The sequence below is a fragment of the Macaca thibetana genome, chromosome 8 (genome assembly GCF_024542745.1).
Source record: "Macaca thibetana thibetana isolate TM-01 chromosome 8, ASM2454274v1, whole genome shotgun sequence".
NCBI classification, from domain to species: Eukaryota; Metazoa; Chordata; class Mammalia; order Primates; family Cercopithecidae; genus Macaca; species Macaca thibetana.
This window is the reverse complement of record NC_065585.1, coordinates 4,241,039-4,263,061: the sequence shown is the minus strand read 5'-3', so window position 1 is coordinate 4,263,061 and position 22,023 is coordinate 4,241,039. Positions and strand designations below refer to the sequence as shown.

The 22,023-nt window shown below is 40.0% G+C and overlaps 1 protein-coding gene across 10 annotated transcripts in view; it reads right to left on the bottom strand.

Annotated features, from left to right (window-relative positions):
- Positions 1-22,023, bottom strand: part of PTK2 (protein tyrosine kinase 2) — a 356,647-nt gene that overhangs the window by 291,822 nt on the left and 42,802 nt on the right. For 5 of the 10 annotated variants that reach the window (XM_050801647.1, XM_050801656.1, XM_050801658.1 and 2 more), the window contains exon 3: positions 17,889-17,946. The exons of the other annotated variants lie outside the window; for them this stretch is intronic. The gene's annotated coding sequence lies outside the window, so the exon portion shown is untranslated. The remainder of the gene's footprint in view (positions 1-17,888; positions 17,947-22,023) is intronic. 10 annotated transcript variants of the gene reach the window in all.

Sequence of the window (22,023 nt, the reverse complement as noted above, 5' to 3'; positions counted from 1 at the left end):
ATTGAGATTTCTAAATCCAAGACAGATGCAACAGCTGGCAATAGAAGAGCATTTCCTTTAGAAAAAATAGAAAAACTGCATAAAATATAAAAAATAATCTCTTTGAAGACAGTAAGAACAGGAGGGGCTAAAAAACTTCAAAACCACAGAAGTTCAGCTGATGTTCTGCAGTTACGTTTACCTTTAGTATATATTTACCAATTCTGAGAAGAAGAAGGAGGTGGAGAATCTAGCCTGTGCATTCACAGAAAACTGCTGCCAGAAGACAGAAAAATCAGGCAAGGTTTTGGCAGGCTAAATCCTAGAGCATTAGTATTCTTACTGTATAAAGGTGTATTAATTGTCAAATATTACTCAGCAATAAAAAGGAATGAAGTACTGATACATGCTACAACATGGATGAACCTTGAAAACATTATGCCAAGTGTTAGAAGCCACAAAAGACCACATACAGCATGATTCCTTTTATACAAAATGTCCAGAATAGGCAAATCTATAAGAAAGTAGATTAGTGGTTTCCTTGGACTAAAGATAAGGAATAAAGAGTGATTGTTGGTGGGTATGGGGTTTCCTTTTGGGGTGATAGAAATTTCTAAAATTGATGGTGGTGATTGTGGTCATTGTATAATATGTGAATTATATGTCAATTAAAAAAAAAAAGACACAAAGCCTCTAAAAGGCAGTGAGTAGAGATTTTCAAGTCTTACAAGACAAAGATTAAAGTTCCACACAAGAAGATAAGGAAAAGGAACCAATAAATATAAAATAAATGACATAGAGCTAAAGGACAAAAAAATACCTTTAACAAATAAAAGCCACCAGTTGGTATTCAGAAACAATAAATTCTAGAAGATCAACCAAGAAAGAAAAAGAAATACAAATAAATAACTAAAATTCCTAAAGGAACTATAAACATTACAGAAATCATGAATCTAACAAATCATTGCTCTAAAATCTTGTTTACAATTATAAGAAATTAAAAATAAACCCTTGGCTTTCCCCCCAAAACCTAATCCTGAAACAGATTTTCCCAAATCAGTAAATAGCATTGGGGTCAGTGTCATGTGCCTGTAGTCCCAGGTACTCGGGAGGCTGAGGCAGGAAGATAGCTTAAGGACAGGAGTCTGAGGCTGTCAGCATGCCATGATCACGCCTGTGAATAGCCACTGCACTCTAGCATCCTGGGCAACATAAGGAGACTTTGTCTCTAAAAGCTAAAATTAAAAAAAAAAGTTTTTGAAAGTAGCAACTCCATTCTCCCAGCTGCTAATGAAAATACCTTGACATCATCCTTGATTCCTTTTCTTTAGAACACAACCATCCCAACAAGTCTCTTAAAATTTACATCACGCCTCTGCTCAAGATCCGCCAGTGGCTTCCCATCTGACTCAGAACAAATGCACAAGACCTTACAATGGCCCAGAATGCTCTAAGAGATCTAAACCACCCATGAGAAATAACACCTCCCCAATGTTTCTGCTACACGGCCTCAAAGTTTTAAACAAGTAATGTTTATCAAGTTACATTCTGCTAAGCCTCTGCTATGATAGTGATGAAATTTTCTGACCATCTGTTATTATAGACTGACTCCTATTTTCTGCATATAAAGTTCACTTCTGAAAACAACTCTCTATTGATCTCTCACAAGATGTTTTCTGTAGGGAAAAGAAAGAGCTCAAAATGGAGTTAGATATTAGACTGTTACTGTGTTTACATAGAAAAAGAAGACATTAAAAACTCCATTTTGATCTTTCCTTTCCCTACACTTTTCTACCAATTTTTGATAATTACTTGTACTTGCTACCCTCAAGCCAAATGCTGAGTGTCTTGAACAAAATTTCACCTTTTCTTAGCAACAATAACCATCCCCTTTCCCAACGTTTTATAGTTTTAATTTGCTCAATGTTTAAAATAAGTTACCTGTAAGAATGGAAATTCTTGTTTCCTGGAGTTAAGATACAATTTTATTCAAATGCAGTTTCTCAACTTATAGTGTGACCTTCAACAAGGCATTCTCATCTCTGTAAGTACTATTTGTAGAAAGGGCATAAACTACATACAAGGACTTTTCTAAGAGTAAAACATCAGGCATTTACGTGACAGCCTGTAAAACCTGACAATTCCTATAAGGGAATACCTGTCCAGGTATTCCTGGACAGGTATACCTGTCCAGCATCATTTATTTACTTAGCCAACTTCTACAGAACCATGAATCTGAGTCATTCAAATAGTAGGGGGGTACAATTACCTTGCACCTCTTTTCCACCACCACACAACCCCAACACTGACCTACTGAAGTACGCTAGTCCCTTGATACCAGTCAGTAGAGGAAGAATAAGAAGAATTTTCCCCAAGACGAACTTGTGGTGCAGAAAGAAGAAAGTAGAGGGAAGCAGCGTATCACATCTGAAACCAACCCAACCCCTGGGATTCCAAATTACTTAAAATGATATGTGCTTTTTCTAATATGAGGTGTGCTTCTGCCATTTGCAACCCAAAATTTCTTGACTAATAAAATCCATAAACTGAGTCCTACAAACTAGCAACGTTCCCAATCATCCAAAAACCACCCTAAAAGGATTATTCTTCCATTAATTCTGCTAAGAATTATTTAGTGAGCACCTACTATATGCCAAACATTGTTCTAGATACCATAAATACATCAATGTGTATCAAAGACAGGGATATATGCATGTAAAATGTGCTGATAAACATTTAACAACCAGCTCTGCAGGGACTGAAAGGGAGAAGCCCCAATTTGTGGTATCTGCTGATTTCTGTATATCTCTTGGTATACATGTGCACATATTTCTGTTTCATATGCACATGGGAATGGAACCACTAGATCACAGAATGTGGACATGTTTAATGTTTAGTAGGTACTAACAAACTATTGCCCAAAGTAGGTGTACAAATTCATGCTCCCATCAATAGTGTATGAGAGTTCCCATTGCTCTCTAATAGTCAAAAGCAAAAGTGAAACAAACAGACTTGAACTCCTGGGCTCAGCTGATCCTCTTTCCTCAGCTTCCTGAACAGCTGAGACTATGGGTGTACGCCACCACACTAAGCTAATTTTTTAAAAAAAATTTGTAGAGATGAGTTCTTGCTTTGTTGCCCAGGCTGATCTTAAATTCCTGGCTTCAAGTGATCCTCCTGCATCAGCCTCCAAAAGTACGGGGATTACAGGTGTGAGCCATCAATGACTGCTAAAGACACTGGAGGGAAGAATCATGACACCATCTGAACTAATGATTAATTTTACTGTCCCAAAAAGGAGGATGTGAAGCCAACAGCAAGTATTACTACCCCCTAAAACTGAACCTCAGTCTAACTGAACCTCTAAAAGCCAGCTACCAAGAAACTGTGATTGTATTTCTTAAAAAGTTCTTATCTGTTAGGGATATATACTGAACTCACATGGGTAAAATTATATGATTATATGATGTCTACGATTAGTTTTAAAATACTCGCAGCAAAAAGAAAAGTCTGAAACAGGCAACAGAATGTTACAACTGGGGCTCATTATCCTATTCTCTTTTATAAATATTTTTTAATTTCCACAGTAAAATGATTAAAACATAAAAAATAAAACTGAAGGAAAATCCACCACACAAATCCATTTTTCTAATAGCCAATTCGTGTAAAGAATCAGTACTGCAATTACAACATTAACAAGTGACACATGATGTTAAGTAAGTTGTCAATCAGAGGTTAAAAGTATTATCACAATAGTTAAATGTGTATAGCTAATTAGAACTGAGAGCATTAAAGAAAGGGGGAGATAAGAACAACTTTTCAACAACATATAAATGTTTATTTTATATCTATTAGTCAAACTGTCCATAAATGATAGAACCAAACAGAAGGAAAAAAGCTACTTTATACCCATGAAACATCCCAGGGCCCCAGAGCATATTACAGCAGGAACTACTGTGGAAAGGAAAAAATGACTCATATTAACAACTCAAGAAGGAATCAAGAATCAGGATTACAATTTACTGAAGGCAAGCACCCCAGGTCCAGAGGTAAGCACCTATGCCTCAGAGTGACTTTCCTGACAGATTCTTACAGAGCACAAATAACACCTAGGCTGAGATGTATCCATGGTTCTCTGGCCTCAGGACCCATCAACTGCAGACAGGTCCTCCCAGAAGAAAGTTATTAAGACCTCGCCTGATTATAAATGGGTTTATCCTATACTAGAGACAAGGGAAGACTGGGAGGGGTTCAAAGCTGAATCCAATGCCAAACTGGCTTGCAAAGACCTCTATCTGAGATTCACTCTATTATTTGAAACCAACAAAATGAAAGGATTTTCCTAATGCGCTGTTCATGTTATCTTAATGCTCAGTACGTCCTCATCTTTTTTTTTTTTTTTTGAGGAGTCTCGCTCTATTGCTCAAGCTGAAGTGCAGTGGTGTGATCTCGGTTCACTACAAGCTCTGCCTCCCGGATTCACCCCATTCTCCTGCCTCAGCCTCCCGAGTAGCTGGGACTACAGGTGTCCACCACCATGCCTGGCTAATTTTTTGTATTTTTAGTAGAGACAGGGTTTCACCGTGTTAGCCAGGATGGTCTCAATCTCCTGACTTTGTGATCTGCCTGTCTCGGCCCTCCCAAAGTGCTGGGATTACAGGCGTGAGCCACCACACCTGACCTGTCCTCAGCTTTTAAGAGTAGATCAGAGCCTAGGCAACCAAGTGAAACCCCATCTCTTCAAAAAGAAAATTTTTAAAAATCAGCCAGGCATGGTGGCATGCACCTGTAGTCCTGGTTACTCAGGAGGCTGAGACAGGAGGTTTGCTTGGCTACAAGTGAGCTATGATAGTGCTACTGCCCTCCAGCCTGAGCTAGAGTAAAACTCTGGTCTCTAAAATTAAAAAAAATTAAGTAGGTCAGAACCTTATAGTTTTGTGAATTCAATCTTTTTAACTAATAAAATCAATTGTGGGAAAACGAGAAGCAGGATCAATTTTTATACATCTTTATCACCTAAAGAGGTCAAGAGAAGACAAACATGTACTGTATACATAAATCAACATCATCCTAAATTCTTAGCAATGTCTTGAGCACTCACGAAGTCTACAACGAAGTATAAGGTAAAACAGAGGAAGAGGGGCCACTATAATAAAAGACACCTCAACTAAAAGCAAAAAGAACAACTTGTTGGGCCCACTTTCTACTCGGGATGCAAATGTGGGGGCCTTCCTGATGCACTGCACCCGACCAATGCTGTTATGTTTCAGGGGCATCTTTAGTTGACCTAAAAAAAAAAAAGAGATCAGATCTTGATCTGTCTCAGAAACAATCTGTAACCAATTCAAAAACTGGATCTCCTTAACCTTCACACCTCCACCAGCAAATTAAAGAGCCATCTCCGAATGTATCACAGCACACATTACATCAAACACTTTGGTTGCTATGATTTTTAAGCATGGCAAAGTTACAACTACATAAAATTTTAAACTTAAGTCCCACAACAGTTTTAAATATAAAAATTACCATTATCTGCAGCTCCTCAGTCCAACAGGACAAAGATATTCTACAGAACAACATCTGTTTTTTTAACTTTCTAGGAAGATAACCTTTTAGAGAAAAATACTGCTTTCAGTTAATTACATAAAGCTATTTTAATGACTACTGTTCTTTTGGGATATGGCCTTTCCATGCATCTTAATAGTTAATAGTTTATTCACAAACAGGAAAACTACACATCAAAAACAGATGTAAAGATAACTAACAGCAACAACTAAAAGCATTTGATTTCTGATCCTAGACAAATAAGATTTATATTAATGTAATACGGAAACATGGATCTCCTGTTGTACAGGTGTCATTAAAATATACACATAATTTGCATATTTTAAAGACCATCCATTTTTTAAAATAAGTGATGGAGGGCAAGAAACCACAAAATATATGTTAAAGAATTTAAATTTTCTTTTTATACTCATTATTGCGTACTTTTATACTTACTTCCTGGGGAAATTATAATTTACTTCAGCTGTGGTTTTAAGTATTTCCACACCTGATTTTCTGAAAATAAAGTTATGCCATGAATTTGTCTATATAAAATGGACTTAAATATAAGAGAATGAAAGTTCATTTTTATGCTATAAGTATATATAAAGCCTGGACATAATTACAGGTGGCTTAAAGTATACTCTAAATGGCACCCTTGAATTACTACCTAAGAACCACCTTTGACTACAGGAATGTGCTAGTATGTATCTCCCAAGTTTAAGGAAATCAAATGTCATCTTTAAGTAAAAAATAAAAATATAAAAAACACCAAAAACCAGAAATCTGATTTAATCTAACAAAAATTGGAAAGAAAACGAAAATACTGGCATTACTACATACAGGGTTTAATGTAACCACATATTCCTAGTCCCAAAATATATCAAATAAATTTACATATTTTTAATGTGACCACAAAAACACAAGACAATTTACTACAATGTTATCTTTCCATATAAAATATGATTCAGTGGGACATAGTGGCAGGGCTGCACATCTGTAGTCCCAGCTACTTGGGAAGCTGAGGCAGGAGGATCACCAGAGTCCAGGAGTCCGAGTCCAGCCCAGGCAACAAAGCAACACCCCATCTCTTACAAACAAAACAAAAAGAACATGACCGAAATTATTTCTTCTGCTGAAAACAATACTCAGTACAATCTCGTTTTTTGTATCCTCAAACTTAATTGATCTCTACATTATTCTAACAGTTATCTAAGAAGACAACACAACCTCCTCTTCACATCTAACACAATTCACAGCACTAAATCTAGAGTATCTTTGTCTCCCCTCATGCAAAGAGAGACGATGCAAATAGAAGGCACCCATCACTAAGTCCACTAGTGTAGGGCTGTCCTGTTCCCTGTGCTTTCATTCTATGTCCTGACCAAATATCAGAATCCTTTGACCACTCTGTGACCCAGCCACGTACAGGTTTTCCCGAGCAGGCTTGAACTCAGTATGGAGCCTTGAACATTCCCAGGCATTGATAAAGGTATCTAAGTTGCTGCACAAAACACTGAAAGAAACCAGCCCTGGACCTGAGACAAATTCCTCAAACTCTCATAAAAACTCCACACATTAATCCCCTTGCTGCATACACATCTAGAGAGAACACCGCCCCACTCCTTTTTGCTGTCTGTCACGAGGATTGTCGCAATCCTCCGTAAGTTTCCCCAGTAAATGCTCTAGACTGATCACCCTGGTGTTTAGTACTTCTTTATTTGGAATCCCAACCAGCCCCATCTCAGGATAGTCTGGAGCACTCCCTTGTGGGAAGTGCCCTACCACTGCTTTGGGGGCAACTCCAGCCTCAGCTCAGTGGTACAAAACAAAGAGCTTCAGCTGAGGAAACTCTGCGCCACCCTTTGGGTAAATGTCTGGCAGCAGCCACAGTATGTCCTAAAATAAAAACAGCCATCATGATTACTGTACAAATGCCATGCAAACATTTGACCAAGCTTTGTTATCCTCTTCTTCTCAATAAAATCCACTTACAAACTGACTCTGTTTTCATAATCAAAATATTTTAGCTAGGTGCAGTGGTGCATGCCTGTAACGTCAACTACTCAGGAGGCTAAGGCGGGAGGATCGCTTGAGCCCAAGAGTTCAAATCCAGCCTAGGCAATATAGTAAGACCCCATTCTCAGTACTTTTTTTAAAAAAAGAATATTTTTGCATAAAAAGTCACACCCTGCTTTCCTTCCCTCTTCCATCTTCTTACGTGAATAAAAAGTAGGGTTGGGGAAGAAAAGGAAAGGGCTAGGGGCAAACAAAGGATACATCTTCAACAGTCTGAACAATCTTCCAGATGTATGCACAGTAAACTTTATTGTGTAATGAATAAAAGTATATCCTAACCTTTAAATCCAAAGACTTATTCTAAACATTTAAAGCCAGATTCGAAAAAAGCTATACATTTTTAAATGTTTACTAATTCAAAATTTTTCATTCAGGAAATTGCAGAAGAATGACAAGCATACATAAGTGATCCAAGTTTTCCGAAATCTATCACTGCTATTGATATGTGTACTATACAAGTTCAGCTCTATATACTGCAAGTTCAGCTCTAACAATGATCAAGTCTCATCTGCCCCCACTCCATCAAAAGATGACAGATTTAGGATCCAGTTTCCACACAAGTCCAACAGGTAGCCTTCATCAACCCCACAGGTCCAGAATAAAATTATCATTTGGGGTTGCACAAATCTTCCCGAGTCAAATCTTACATATCATTCTGGCCATGTGGCCTAGAAGTCACACCTAGTCCCTCATTCTAGGTCATGTTGTCACCTATGTCATACATATACCCAAACACCATTATTCTACCAGGATTTTTTAATTTCAAAGCTGTTGTCACTAGGAGATAAAAACTAGGTAGTATGTACACATTTATTCACTTTATGGTGAATCACTTTGTAAAAGTTTTATATAATGAAAAATTATTTTGATATTTGTCCTACTCTAGCATTAACTATTAGTGATAATCTCGATGTCACAAATTAAGAAAGATATCTTTTAAAGGGGAGAGACTGAGTTACTAAAATTTACACCAAAAACTAGGGGAGGTGCCAAAAACAACTCCAAATCACCAAGCAATAATCTGAAAGATGAGTGGGGAAAAATAACAAGAGAACAGAGTAGAGCATGGGGCCTGGGCCACTGAAGGCACTCAACTGTGTCCTGAATGAAAGAATAAATCCACTTACTTTTCTTCTATTCACATTTACTCATCACTAGCTCCAGCTATACTTACTGCTCACACTGACATATCGTAACATATCCCTGATAGGATGGGCAAGTAATAAACACAGACTTTTGCTTGAAGAAGTTGGGATTAACAGTTATGTTTATGATGAAAAATACAACATCCTGTATACCAGGAAAGAAATGCTACTTTGCATTTGGGAGGCCAAGGCAGGTGGATCACCTGAGGTCAGGAGTTTGAGACCAGCCTGGCCAAAATAGTGAAACAAAAAAATTGGCCAGGTGTGGATGGCGCTACCTGGGAGACTCAGGCAGGAGACTCAGGCAGGCCTGAACCTGGGAGGCAGAGCTTGCAGTGAGATGAGATAGCACCACTGCACTCCAGTCTGGGTGACAGAGCGAGATTCTGTCTCAAAAAAAAAAAAAAAAAGACTAAAGAGTCATGACTATATATTACAAGTGATTCCAGATAGGATCCTGTATCAAGGTAAAGAACTGCTATAAGGGACATTACTTGCCAAAATATGACCATGGTCTACAGCCATGCCACCCAATCTCAAAAGCTAAGCAGTGTGGGGTCTGGTTAGTAGTTATTGGGATTGGGAGGCTGCCTGAGAACACTAGGTGCTGTAGGCTTAAAATAAAATTGTTTAATATGAACATAGCCAGGCACAGTGGCTCATGCCTGTAATCCCAGCAGTTTGGGAGGAGAAGGCAGGCAGATCACCTGAGGTCAGGCGTTCAAGACAAGGCTGGACAACATGGTAAAACCCCACCTCTACTAAAAATACAAAAATTAGCCAGGCATGTTGGTGAGTACCTGTAATTCCAGCTACTTGGGAGGCTGAGGCAGGAGAGTTGCTTGAACCCAGGAGGCAGTGGTTGCAGTGAGCTGAGACCACACCATTGCATTCCAGCCTGGGCAACAAGAGCGAAACTCCATCTCAAAAAAAATTTTTTTAATAAAAAAATAAATTCAACATGTATAATACAACAATCACACACATAAATTCAAGTGAAATGAACATAACATGAACAGCTATCCTAAGTTCATGCAATGACAAGTGAACCATGAATGACTGCCACCTGGGCTACACCAACTGCAACTGTCACCAATTCTAAAAAGCATACCAGCACACTTTTAAGCCTTCAAAACCAAGGTTAAGTTAATGAAGGCATTCCCAGAGAAAAACACAAGGACGGAGTGAGACAGTAAAATACAAAAAGCAGAACAATCAGTAATCTCCCTCCTGTTCCCAAACACCAATTGTCAAAGAAGCTACCAGTAGATACTGTGTGATCAACACATAAATAGTACTCTGCAGAGGCTGTAATAAACAGGTCTCATCTTCTGCAGACAGCAAGGCACGCCTCAAGACACAGAAGAGCATATGCATTAAATAAACAAAAAACAACTCAAGGAAGTCCTACTGTAATGCACCTCATTCTATCACTGATTCTGTTAGTGCCACATATTATAGCATATCCTGAAGATCATAAAATGATGAGCTCATCATTTAAAATAAACTGATTTTTAAATGAAAATTAGAACACACAACTTTCTACTTTGATTCCACTCCTACTCAGTGTCGTGGCTTTTTAATCAAGAGTTTATTGGGGAAAAAAATGCTAATTGGCCGCTCCACAGGACATCAACAAGTACCACAAAGTAGTAATGAGCAACTTTTTTTTTTTTTTTTTTTTTGGAAGACAGGGTCCCACTTTTGTCCCCTAGGCTGAGGTGCAGTGGCATGATCTCAGCTCAATGCAGCCTTGACCCCTCAGGCTCAGGTGATCCTCCCACCTCAGTCTCCCAAATACCCGGGACTACAGGCATGCACCACCATGCCCAGCTAACTTTTGGGTTTTTTTTTTTTTGGCAAGACAGGGTTTTGCCATGTTAGCCAGGCTAGTCTTGAACTCTTGAGGTCCAGTGATCCACGAGCCGTGGCCTCCCAAAGTGCTGGGATTACAGGTATGAACTACCACCCCAACTTCATGAGTACTTTTAAGAAACTTAATTTATAATTGTAACAAAGCCTTAAGATCAATGAAACTAACTTTTATTATTTACTGCATATATTCTTTTTTTTTTTTAATTGAGAGAAGGACTTGGCTCTGTTGCCCAGGCTGGAGTGCAGTAGGGTGAACATAGCTCACTGCAGCCTGACCACCCCCAGGCTCAAGCAATTCTCCCACCTCAGCCTCCTGAGTACCACAGGCATGTGCCACCACACCTGGCTAATTTTAAAATTTTTGGTAGAGATGAGGTGCTGCCATGTTGTTCAAACTCCTGGGCTCAAGCAATTCTCCCACCTCAGCCTCCCAAAGGGTTGGGAGTACAGGCATGAACCTCTGCACCTAGGCTTACTGTGTACGTTCTTAATTCTAGCAGTTTAAAACATAAATGTATCCTATCATTATAGCTCATTAACTAAAAGATGGAGCTGAAGACTGCATAGTTTCATCAATATAAGAAATGGCATTTTTATTTATAAAGCTGATAAAACTATTTTTCTCCAGAGTTACAAGAACTTGAGCAACAAATAGTAAAATAACTTTTAAACATCTTTTATTTCTGCTAATTATATGACCTTTATAATATACAGTCTCATACAAAGACAAATATAAAGCCTTTAGGCCACAAAAATATCAGATTACATAAATGAACCAAGGACTCCAAGATTGTGTTTTCAAAAGCAGTGTCTACACTGAAATCTACTTCACTTAAACTCTGGTGATACCTAATCCAGACAAATAGATGTTGATCCAACTGAAAAGAAAATTCAAGCTTTAATGAGTGTGTGTATGTGTGTGTGTGCATATATGTGTGCAAGAGTAGATGGATAATATCTGTTTGCATGTAAGTCAAATTTTTCTTCTCTTTTTAAAGTTTTATTTCTTGAGGCATAACTTGCACAGTAAAAACATTAGGTGGATGGTGATAAGGACTGGATCTGTTTCCCAGCCAAATCTCATGTTGAAATGTAGTCCCCAGTGTTGGAAGTGGGGCCTGGTAGGAGGTGTTTGGATCATGGGGGTGTATTCCTCATGAATGGCTTAGTGCCATTCCCTTGGTGATAAGTGAGTTCACGTGAGATCTGGTTGTTTAAAAGTGTATGACACCTCCCACTCTCTCTCTTGTTCTCTCTCGCCATGTGATGCATCTGCTCCCACTTCACCTTCCATCCTGAGTAAAAGCTCTCCGATGCCTCCCTGGAAGCCGGTGCCATGTTTCCTGTACAGCCTGCAGAACAGTGAGCTGATTAAACCTCTCTTCTTTACAAATAACCCAGTCTTGGGTATTTCTTTATACCAACGCAAGAACAGCCTAATACAAATGGGTCTGTGTAACCACCATCATGCTGAAGATACAGACTACTTCCATCACCCCAAGAAGTGCTCCCATGCTCTTTTGTACTCAATTCTCTCTTCGGCCCCAGGCAACCACTGATTTTATTTCTGTTCTTACAGATTTGTCTTTACCAAAATGTTATATAAATGAAATCACAGTCATATGGAGTTTTGTGCTTTCACTTAGTAGACTGCTTTGAAGATTTGCCCATTTTGTTAGGTGCGTCAGCAGTTAGTTCCTTTTTTATTGCTGCACAGGATTCCACTGTATAGGTGTACCAAAATCTGTTTATCCATTTATCAACTGATGGATATTTGAGCTGTCTCCAGTGATTACAAATAAAGCTGTTATAAACGTTCACAGAGAGGTCATTGTAAGAAAATGTTTTCATTTCTATTGAGTAAATATTTAGAAGTAGGACTGCTGGGTTGGGTGACAAGTCTATGTTCAACTTCATAAGAAAGTGCCAAACTAATTTCTTTAGCAATCGTAACATTTTGCACTTCCAACAGCAAAGCAGGAGAGTACTAACTGTCTCACATTCTTGTCATGTGGCACTGTCATCTTCTTTTTGTTTTTTAACATCAGCCATTCTAATAGGGTTGCAATGATATCTCATGTGTTTGTAATTTACATTTCCTAATGACTACTGATGTGGAACATCTTTTTGTGTGCTTACTCTCATTCATATGAAATGGATGAAACATCTGTTCAAATCTTTTGGCCACTCTTTCATTGAAATTTTTATTGAGACACCTATCCTTTTTAATCAGACAGTTTATCAAGGAAAAAATGCTAAAGTGTTTGTATATTTTGTTAAGCCACTTGGAATCAATGAGTACTGGGTAAAAATCTAAACTGCCTACTTGCCACCCCAACTCACAACACTATGATATGCAAAGATGGATTGAAAGAAAAAAACACTCATCCCCGTCTCTTCCTTTCTCTGAAGGTAAGATCCTACGCAAAGTTGCCTGCCCACATTCAGAATCAGGAAATCAAAATTTTCCGTTTTTACAAGTATTTTATGAAACTACACTCTTCCCTCAGTATGAGCCAGCAACACAGATGATTAAGACATTTGCAAGGCTTTGCAGAAATACCGCATTTTAATACGACTGATACATTTTAAAAGGAAGTACTATACTAGAGGGGAAAGGGTCACTGGCAATTCAGTAGGTGGCACTATTCTTCTCTCTGTTAAATGTATGACTCCCAACTGTGCACTGTGGTTAAGCTTAAGGGCTAAGCTTTACTGTAAGGAAATGGAGAACTTGATATTGCCACAAGGAATCTTGGACTGTTTTCTTAACTTTTCTAAGCCCAGTTTCTCATCTGTAAAATGAGAATAGTAACCAAAACCTTACTGAGTTGCTGTAAAGAATTAAGATTTGAATTAACACAATGACTGACACATGACAGCTATTATGATTTAGGACTATTTCTTTCAGCCACGACTCCTGAATCACAAATGTAAATAAAGATGAGAAAGATGTGCTCTTCACAAAACTGAGTAAAAAGCCAAAGCTTCAGACGGCAAGTCATATCTGTATACAGTGCACCCACTGAATATAAGGGCCTGATCATCCATGAGAAGTCCCATGCATTTACACAAAAAGTACCCTAGAGTTTGCAATCATGAAGACCACTTATGAACCTTATCTCTTAGCATTTTGCCTCAGCATTTCAAACTGAGCAATGCTTCTTTTAGAAAGGAACTAATCTCTTGGTTTTTCAGTATCTCATTATTGATGGCTTAATTTTCTCTATATAGCTATGCCATACAAACGAAAGTTGAGTTTACATGCCTCAATGACATTTTTCCAACTTCTCTGCTTGCCCTCTCCCCAGTTTGGCCAAACACGGAGCAGCTTCTTAAATTTCCTGTTGTCATTCACCTTGTTCTTGCCTGAAAGCTGAAGTGGTACTACAGCATTCATTCCTGCACTGATGAATTGGCTTGGATAGCTAGATGCCAAGATTATTAAGTTTTTGTAACCAATGTATAAAGATTTTTCTGTAAATCAATACATAAAATCAACAGCTTAAGGTTATCACTTGAATTCAAGTGTTCCTGATACACCCTATGTTCAGATTTTAGGACATTAATAATTTACCATCAAGGCCGGACACTGGCTCATGCCTATAATCCCAGCACTCTGGGATGCCAAGGCAGGAGGATCGCTTGAGCCCAGGAGTTTGAGATTAGCCTGGGCAGCATAGTGAGCGCCTTCCTCCACAAAAAATTTTAAAAATTAGCCAGGCGCAGTCGTTCACGCCTGTGGTCTCAGCTCCTTGGGAGGTTGAAGCAGGAGGACCATCTGAACCCAGGAGCTCAAGCTTACAGTAAGCTATGAACATGCCATTCACTGTACTACAGCCTGGTTGACAAAATGAGATCTTTATTTCTCAAAAAAATGAAACAAAAAATATATCGGTGTTTAACATTCTGATTATCACAATTCCCATTTAAACTTTTTTAAAGCTCTTCAGGGCCTGATTGTCACAATTCCCATTTAAACTTTTTTTAAAGCTCTTCAGGGCAAAGCCAATAAGTTAATAAACACATAATCTAACAAGGTAACACAAAACAGGCTTTTCAAGTCACCAAAAAATAACAGATCACTTCCATCTCCATGTTTTTTTTTTTTTTGGCACCATTTTTACTACCTAGAATGACCTTCCTCAACTACAGTTTCTCCTTAATACGCTTCCCCAGGAAGAAATCATCTCCATTCCTCCTCTGTCCTTCCCATCAATTTTTCCAATCAGTATTTTCTACTTACCTGTCTTACCTGTTCTCACCTTATTTTTGCTAGTACCACAGGTTTCTCCACCCTGGTACCATTTATAGCAGGTCTAGAAAGCAACCTCTCTAGACTGAAGCAGGGAAAAGGAGAAGGAAAGCTCCAGGAGGGGTTTGTCTCAGGGGTGAAGACAAAATGAATACACTTGACTGCATGGAAATGAATTGAGAGGCTTTACTTACAGAGCTGTCAGAGTGGGAAATCTTAGCCAGACCTAAGAATATTAAGCAAACTGGCCGGGCGCTGTGGCTCAAGCCTGTAATCCCAGCACTTTGGGAGGCCGAGACGGGCGGATCACGAGGTCAGGAGATCGAGACCATCCTGGCTAACACGGTGAAACCCTGTCTCTACCAAAAAATACAAAAACTAGCCGGGCGAGGTGACGGGCGCCTGTAGTCCCAGCTACTCGGACTGACGCAGGAGAATGGCGTAAACCCGGGAGGCGGAGTTTGCAGTGAGCTGAGATCCGGCCACTGCACCCCAGCCTGGGCGACAGAGTGAGACTCCGTCTCAAAAAAAAAAAAAAAAAAAAAAAAAAAGAATATTAAGCAAACAAGAGGGACAACTGCAATTTTCAGTCCAAGAAAACAAGAAAAACAAAGCTGAATAAGAAATGTAACCACACTACTTTAATTGGCTCAATACTGAGTTATATTTAAAAGTCAAAATAATTAAAAACGAAAATACGGATCTAAACAAAAACTGTTCTAGAACTACATGAGGAAGATGGGGGAGAGGAAAGACCACGTAAGAGAGAGAAAATCCCTACCTACCATGATAGGAGTTCAGCATATAATGTTTCCTAAAATTAATGGAGCACACAAATACTATTAGGAAACAAGGATGTAAATGCTAAAATCAACACCTAAAACAGATTATTTCCATAGCTTCTGGGAAGCAGATGGAAGACCGGACAGGAGCCTGCGGTTTCCTGCATGAATACACCCATCTCCTTTGTATTTAGCTCAAAGCTCACTTTTGCAATGAGGCTTATTAAGACTACCCTATTCAGACCTCAAATTCACTGACACTATGGCATTACTTTTTTCTCATCCCATGTCCCACCTTCCAGTACATCGCATGATGTACTTATTTGCCTATTTTTTTAAATTATCTGCTTCCCTACACTATACAGACTCTGTTTGGTCTACTGATACACCTATCTAAAGCAATTAGAACCATGCCAAGCACTTAGTAGAAGCTCAACAAACATTTCCTGAATTGTAAAGTCATAGTTTAAACCAATCCTTTACCAGTATTACCAACTCCCACCGTCCTTCCAATAAACAAGCCTGGAAAAAAATCCATTTCATGATTCAATACAAATATAAGGACAACTTATACCAGACTATATACCTGGACTGCTAGGGGTTAGCACCAGACAAAAACGCCATTAACTAAAAAAATAGGTACATTCTAATTTAACTGTCACCAATCTCAGTTGAACCACAACACTCCTAGGCAAGCCTTCTCCATCCCTGCTTGGCTCTCTCCTCTTCTTCACTACCCCTATTTCAAACCTCCTCCACTATCATCAAATCAACCCCAGCACTGCTTTTTCTACTCATTCTTAGGAGATGACTTCAAATCCTACTTTAGAGAAATACAGAAGCATTATAAAAGAACTACCTCAACTGTCCCCACATCACCTTGCTACAAACAATGTCTCAATAAATGAGGAAACTGAGGAAAAGAAAAATAAAATGTTTTGGCCAAAGTTCCACAGCTAAAAGTGGCAGCACCAAAGTGTGAACTCGGGCTCATCTAACTCTAAAACTAGCCATACAGCAAACCAACATATCACTCTACCTCTTAAAACCCTCACCTTACAGATCAACATGCCACCCCACCTCCTAAAATCCTCAGTGGTTTCAAGTTCAAGGTGGTGGAGTAATGAGTTCTATTCCTGTGAAGACTTCAGTGAAACTGAAGTATTCAAGTTTTTTTTTTTTTTTTTTAAAGGTAAATAAGAGGAAGGGAAGAGCCACCAAAAGATGAGAATTCAACAAATATCTAGCTATTAAAGAGGAGCTACATGCACAGTGATGTGTAAAACAGAGACAAAACTCAAGTGAATCTTGATGAGGCTTTGGGCCTGGCCATGAGGTATTGGTGAGGGCTGATGCTAATAGCCTGGGGTGAAAACAGAGGGTTTAACTGACTAGTTGTGCCCAGGCTAACTCAGCATTTACCCTCAGACCAAAAAAAAAAATTTTTTTTTTTTTTAATTTTTAAAAAATCCCAAGGGGCTATTTCTCTAGAAAATAAAGCAAAGGTTTCTGGTATAGGTGTTAACATCCTTACAGTAAAACTCTACTTTATTTTGTTATTTAGGGGCCCACAGACTAAAAGCATTCTGAAGCAAAGTACTTCAGTTCTGAATTCCCATCAAGGGCTAAATCTAACTCAGAAAAGTGGCTAGTCCTGCTTCCCTATACACTTACAGACAATAAAGGATCATCAGACATACAGGGAATACCACCGTCATGAAAAGAAATAAGTACCAGAGAAAACAAAGAGAAAAACCGACCTTGAAAGAAAGCTAAGCTGGGAAAGCTCAAGAAAACTTCACATTAAAAATAATAAACTAGTTTTAGAGTTCAACCCATGAGCAGTACCCAGAACACTTGGAGTTGCAGATAAAATGCAAACGTAAAAATCCCAAAATAAAAGGAATAACAAAAACATAAAATACGAGGCAGAACAGGCAGACATGCTGGAATTGGGGGGGAGAGTCAATATTTAGGGCAATACTATCTTTATCTTACAAAGGAATCAAGATATTGACATAAATCAATAAACCAAGCAAAAGACAGACATTGTTAAAACTACAATAGAAGAATTCTAAAAGAAAAATACACATATAAACTGTTTAACAATAAGTAATGCAGGAAGAGATATGGGGAATAACATAAATAAGCTAAACCTTTATATCCCAAATCAGAAAATCAACAGGTCATTCAAAACAGAGAAGTCACAAATGATAAAGTTTAACATACAATACAGTCAGCCATCCATGTCAGTGGGTTCCACATCCAGATTCAACCAACCATGGATCTAAAATATTTGAGGAAAAACAAAACCAATGGTTGCATCTATACTAAGCATGTACTGACGTTTTTCTTGTCATTATCCCCCAAATAATACAGTATAACAACTATTTGCAAAGGATTTACACTGTATTTCGCATTATAAGCCATCTAGAGATGATTTAAAGTACAGTTGACCCTTGAACAACATGGATTTGAATGGTGCAGGTCCACGTATAGAGGGATTTTTTTCAATAATAGTTATACTGAGTGTGCCTGCCTCTCCTGCCTCCCCTTCCACCTCTGCCATCGAGACAGCAAGACCAATCCCTCTTCTTCCTCCTCCTCCTCAGCCTACTACTCAACATGAAGACAATGAGAATGAAGATCTTTATGACAATCCACTTCCGTTTGATGAATAAGTAATTTTATCTTCCTTATGATTTTAATATTTTTTTCTCTAGTTTATTGTAAAAATACAGTATGTAATACATATAACATACAAAACATGTTAATCGACTGTTTATATTCTCAATAAGGCTTCCAGTCTACCGTACTGATGGCAGCAGAAGCCAATCTGGAGGGGCTGCTGCCAAGACACAGGCTGCAGTAGGGCCAGCAAGAGCTGGGAACAGGTGGGAATCCCAATCCCCTACTGAGTTGGTAGAGGGGAGCCCCGCATTCCCAGGTACAGCTGCAGCCTCCTAGCCTCGGCTCCAGACCTGGGCATCCCTGCGTTCTTAGGGGTCCAGGAAGCCCCCCTGTCCTCACAGGCTCCTGGCCTCTCCCCAGCCCACTCCAGGGCAGAGCAAAGTTGTGGCTGAGCCTGAGTCTGTCACAACCTGGCCAAGTGTGAGCACACTCGAGGCAGTGCTGACATACCAGCCCCCTGCCGCCTTGGCCCACTCCAGACTTTGGGCACCGACAAGCATGGGAGGGAGGCCAAGAGGGAGTTGAGAGTGGCTCAGTGTAGGCCTGCAGGCACACCTCGTTACAAACAGCCTAGGTGCCATGGATGGCATGCTGATGGTGGGAGAAGGCAGAAAGGCTTCTGGGTAGAAAGGGGCAGGTCCCCCGTGAAATTCCACCTTCAAGCCAGGGGGCCTTGAAGCCTTGAAGCCCAGGGGCCAGGCCACCAGTTCTGGGTGGAGTCCGTGGCCTGGAGTAAGAACTTCCAGAGCTTTTTACGGGCCCGCCCACCGCACTTCCTCCCTTCTCAGCCCCTAAAAGCCCCAGACTCAGCCAGACTCACAGAGATGTTAGGACTACCAGCTGCAGGAAGGAACTACCCACTTTGGGTCCCTTCAACTCACCAGGATGACCTGCCTGTGGAAAGGAGCTACCCACTGCGAGTCTCCTCTCTGCTGAGATCTGGACACTCATTGGGATGACCTGCCTGTGGAAAGGAGCTAGCCACTTCGGGTCTCCTGAGAGCTGTTCTGCTGCTCAGTAAAGCCCCTCTCCACCTTGCTCACCCTCCAGTTTTCCGTGTACCTCATTCTTCCTGGACACCGGATAAGAACTCAGGACCTGCCGAACGGAGGAACTGAAAGAGCTATAACACAAACAGCACTGAAACATGGCCTCCTGCTTGCCATGTTGTGAGCAACGAGCAGAAGAGAACCCCCAAGCCAGGGCTATGACACCCTCTTTGGGGCTTTGCAGTTCCTGACATCTCTACTCTTCTGGTGCCACCTTGTTCCCCTCATCCAGATGCAGGTTCCCACAGCAGAAGCTTAATGCAGGACATCTGGTCCAGCTGTAGCCTTGCACAGAACCAGCACCTGTGCCAGTGCCTGGAGCTGTCCACCCTGCTACAGCAGCCGGGTGTGCAAGGTGGCTGGACCACATGCTCACACACCCACACATCCCTCACAACTCCACACCTGGCTCGCCCTTGGCAGGTGTGGGATCCAGGCTTGTAGTGTGAGCCAAGCACAGCATGCCAAGCCGAGTGGGCGAAACAAGCCCAGTGGGCATGGGCAGTACTCAGGCAGAAGGTGCCACCGGCCAACGTGATTTCTGGCTGGTGAAGCGACACCCCAAGGATCCTGTGACACTATTAGTAGTTAAGTTTTGGGGAGTCAAAAGTTATACACAAATTTTCAACTGCAAAGGAGATGGGCACTCCTCACCCCGCACTGTTCAGGGGCAACTGTATATGAGAGGACATGCATAGGTTATATGCAAATATTATACCATTTTATGTAAGAGACAGGCTCCACAGATTTTGGTATCTTGGGGGAATCCTGGAACCATTCCCCACAGATATGGAGGGACCACTACATATTAGGAGGTACCTAATAATATAAACAATAAAAAAAGTATTTTTTTGAGTCAACACTCCCAGTCTATCTCAGCTGTGCTCATCTGCCCACATGCTATAAAAGATGCTTTTATTCACAAATACGGGATTTTGCAGAAGGGGCTCAGGGAGGCCTTCCTTTCTGTCCACCACCTTCCCATACCACATTAACCCTGAAAATTATCTCCATATATATCCCAGCAACTCAATTCCTCCCAGACTTTCCTTCGCTTGCCTAGAATTCTGGTTCTAAAACACCTCCTTCCCAAATTTCTGTCTTCCAATGTGTCACTTAAAATCAAGGCAAGGACCAAGAACCAACTCTGCCAAAGCTAGCTGCTTCGGAACCAGACCTGTACTGCAGGAGCTCAAATGGCCCAAGGGACTTATGACGGGGAACTCTGAAATAAGGGACCTATATCTCAGCATTACATCATGAAATTCAATGGATTGGAAGGCAGACTTATACATATGGCCTGAGCATCTGTCCAGAATTTGTGGGGGAGGGGGGAATTACAGGAACACTGGCTATTTTCCTGGGTTTACATATTTTCAAGTGATTTTAAAAAGACAAATGAGGATGGGTAGATGTTGTCCTATAGCTAAAAAGTTCCAATAAGGCCAGGAACGGTGGCTTATGCCTATAATCCCAGCACTCTGGAAGGCTGAGGTGGGAGAATCACTTGAAGCCAGGAGTTTGAGAACAGCTCGGGAAACAAAGGAAGACTCATCTCTACAAAAAATTTTTCGAATACGTGCCTATATTCCCAGCTACCTGGGAGACTGAAATGGGCGAATCATTTAAGCCCAGGAGTTCAGAAGCTGCAGTGAGCTATGCTCACACCACTGCACTCCAGCTTGGGTGATGGAGCAATACTCTATCTGTAAAGAAAAATTTTTTTTAAAAACACTTTTTTTCTTAAAAGTTCCAATGAGCCAATAAGCTGGCTCTTGGGTCACAAAGAACTGGTTTGTCATCTCAGCTCTCTTTAGGCTTTCGTTTTCCAGCACATTACACTAAGAATATTAAGTTTTGTATTTCTGCTATGAAACTGTCTTGTGCTATACCAAGAGGAAATATTTTTACAGCTAATGCTGCTGAAAAGTTACATTTGGTATTCTTTCTTTTGCTCAGATCTACTAAGAAAAGAGAACTTATTTTGTGACAAGCATTAAACAGTCCTAATTCAGCATTTAGTGAAAGTTAACTGCCGGTTAAGCAGAGATGAAATAACAAAAACTGCCTTCACACACGGACTCGCACCCAAATAAACAGAATGCACTGTTATAGGAAGAAAGGTACAATATGGACAGCGGGGAGGGAAATAGGAGGACACAAACAGAGGGGCTGTGACCTTCTCACACTGTGACATAATCACATGTGACACAGCACAAGGGACAGAGTAGGCTCCTCTCCCTTAGCCCATGAAGGACAGGGGGACACAGGACCAAGACTTCTAGGCCTTGCAAAGAAATGGAAACTGTATGACATAACTTCCCTTCACTAATACCTAGAAATAGATTTGGGAGAGAAAAGAGAACAAAGAAAGACGTGCACTGACACTCATGTGGAAATTAAAAAATAATCCTAGGTCCGTACTCCAAAAACACTTGCGAAAGTCAAATTCAATACAGCTATAAATTATCATGAATTCTGACTCCATGAAGTCCAAGTTCATGAGATATTTACTGTAACAACATAAAACAAAATGTCTACAAAAGAGATTTATAAATATTCTATGAACATATCTGTCCTCAATTTACCACCAGACTTAGAAGAAAGAGCAATCTTTGGAAACA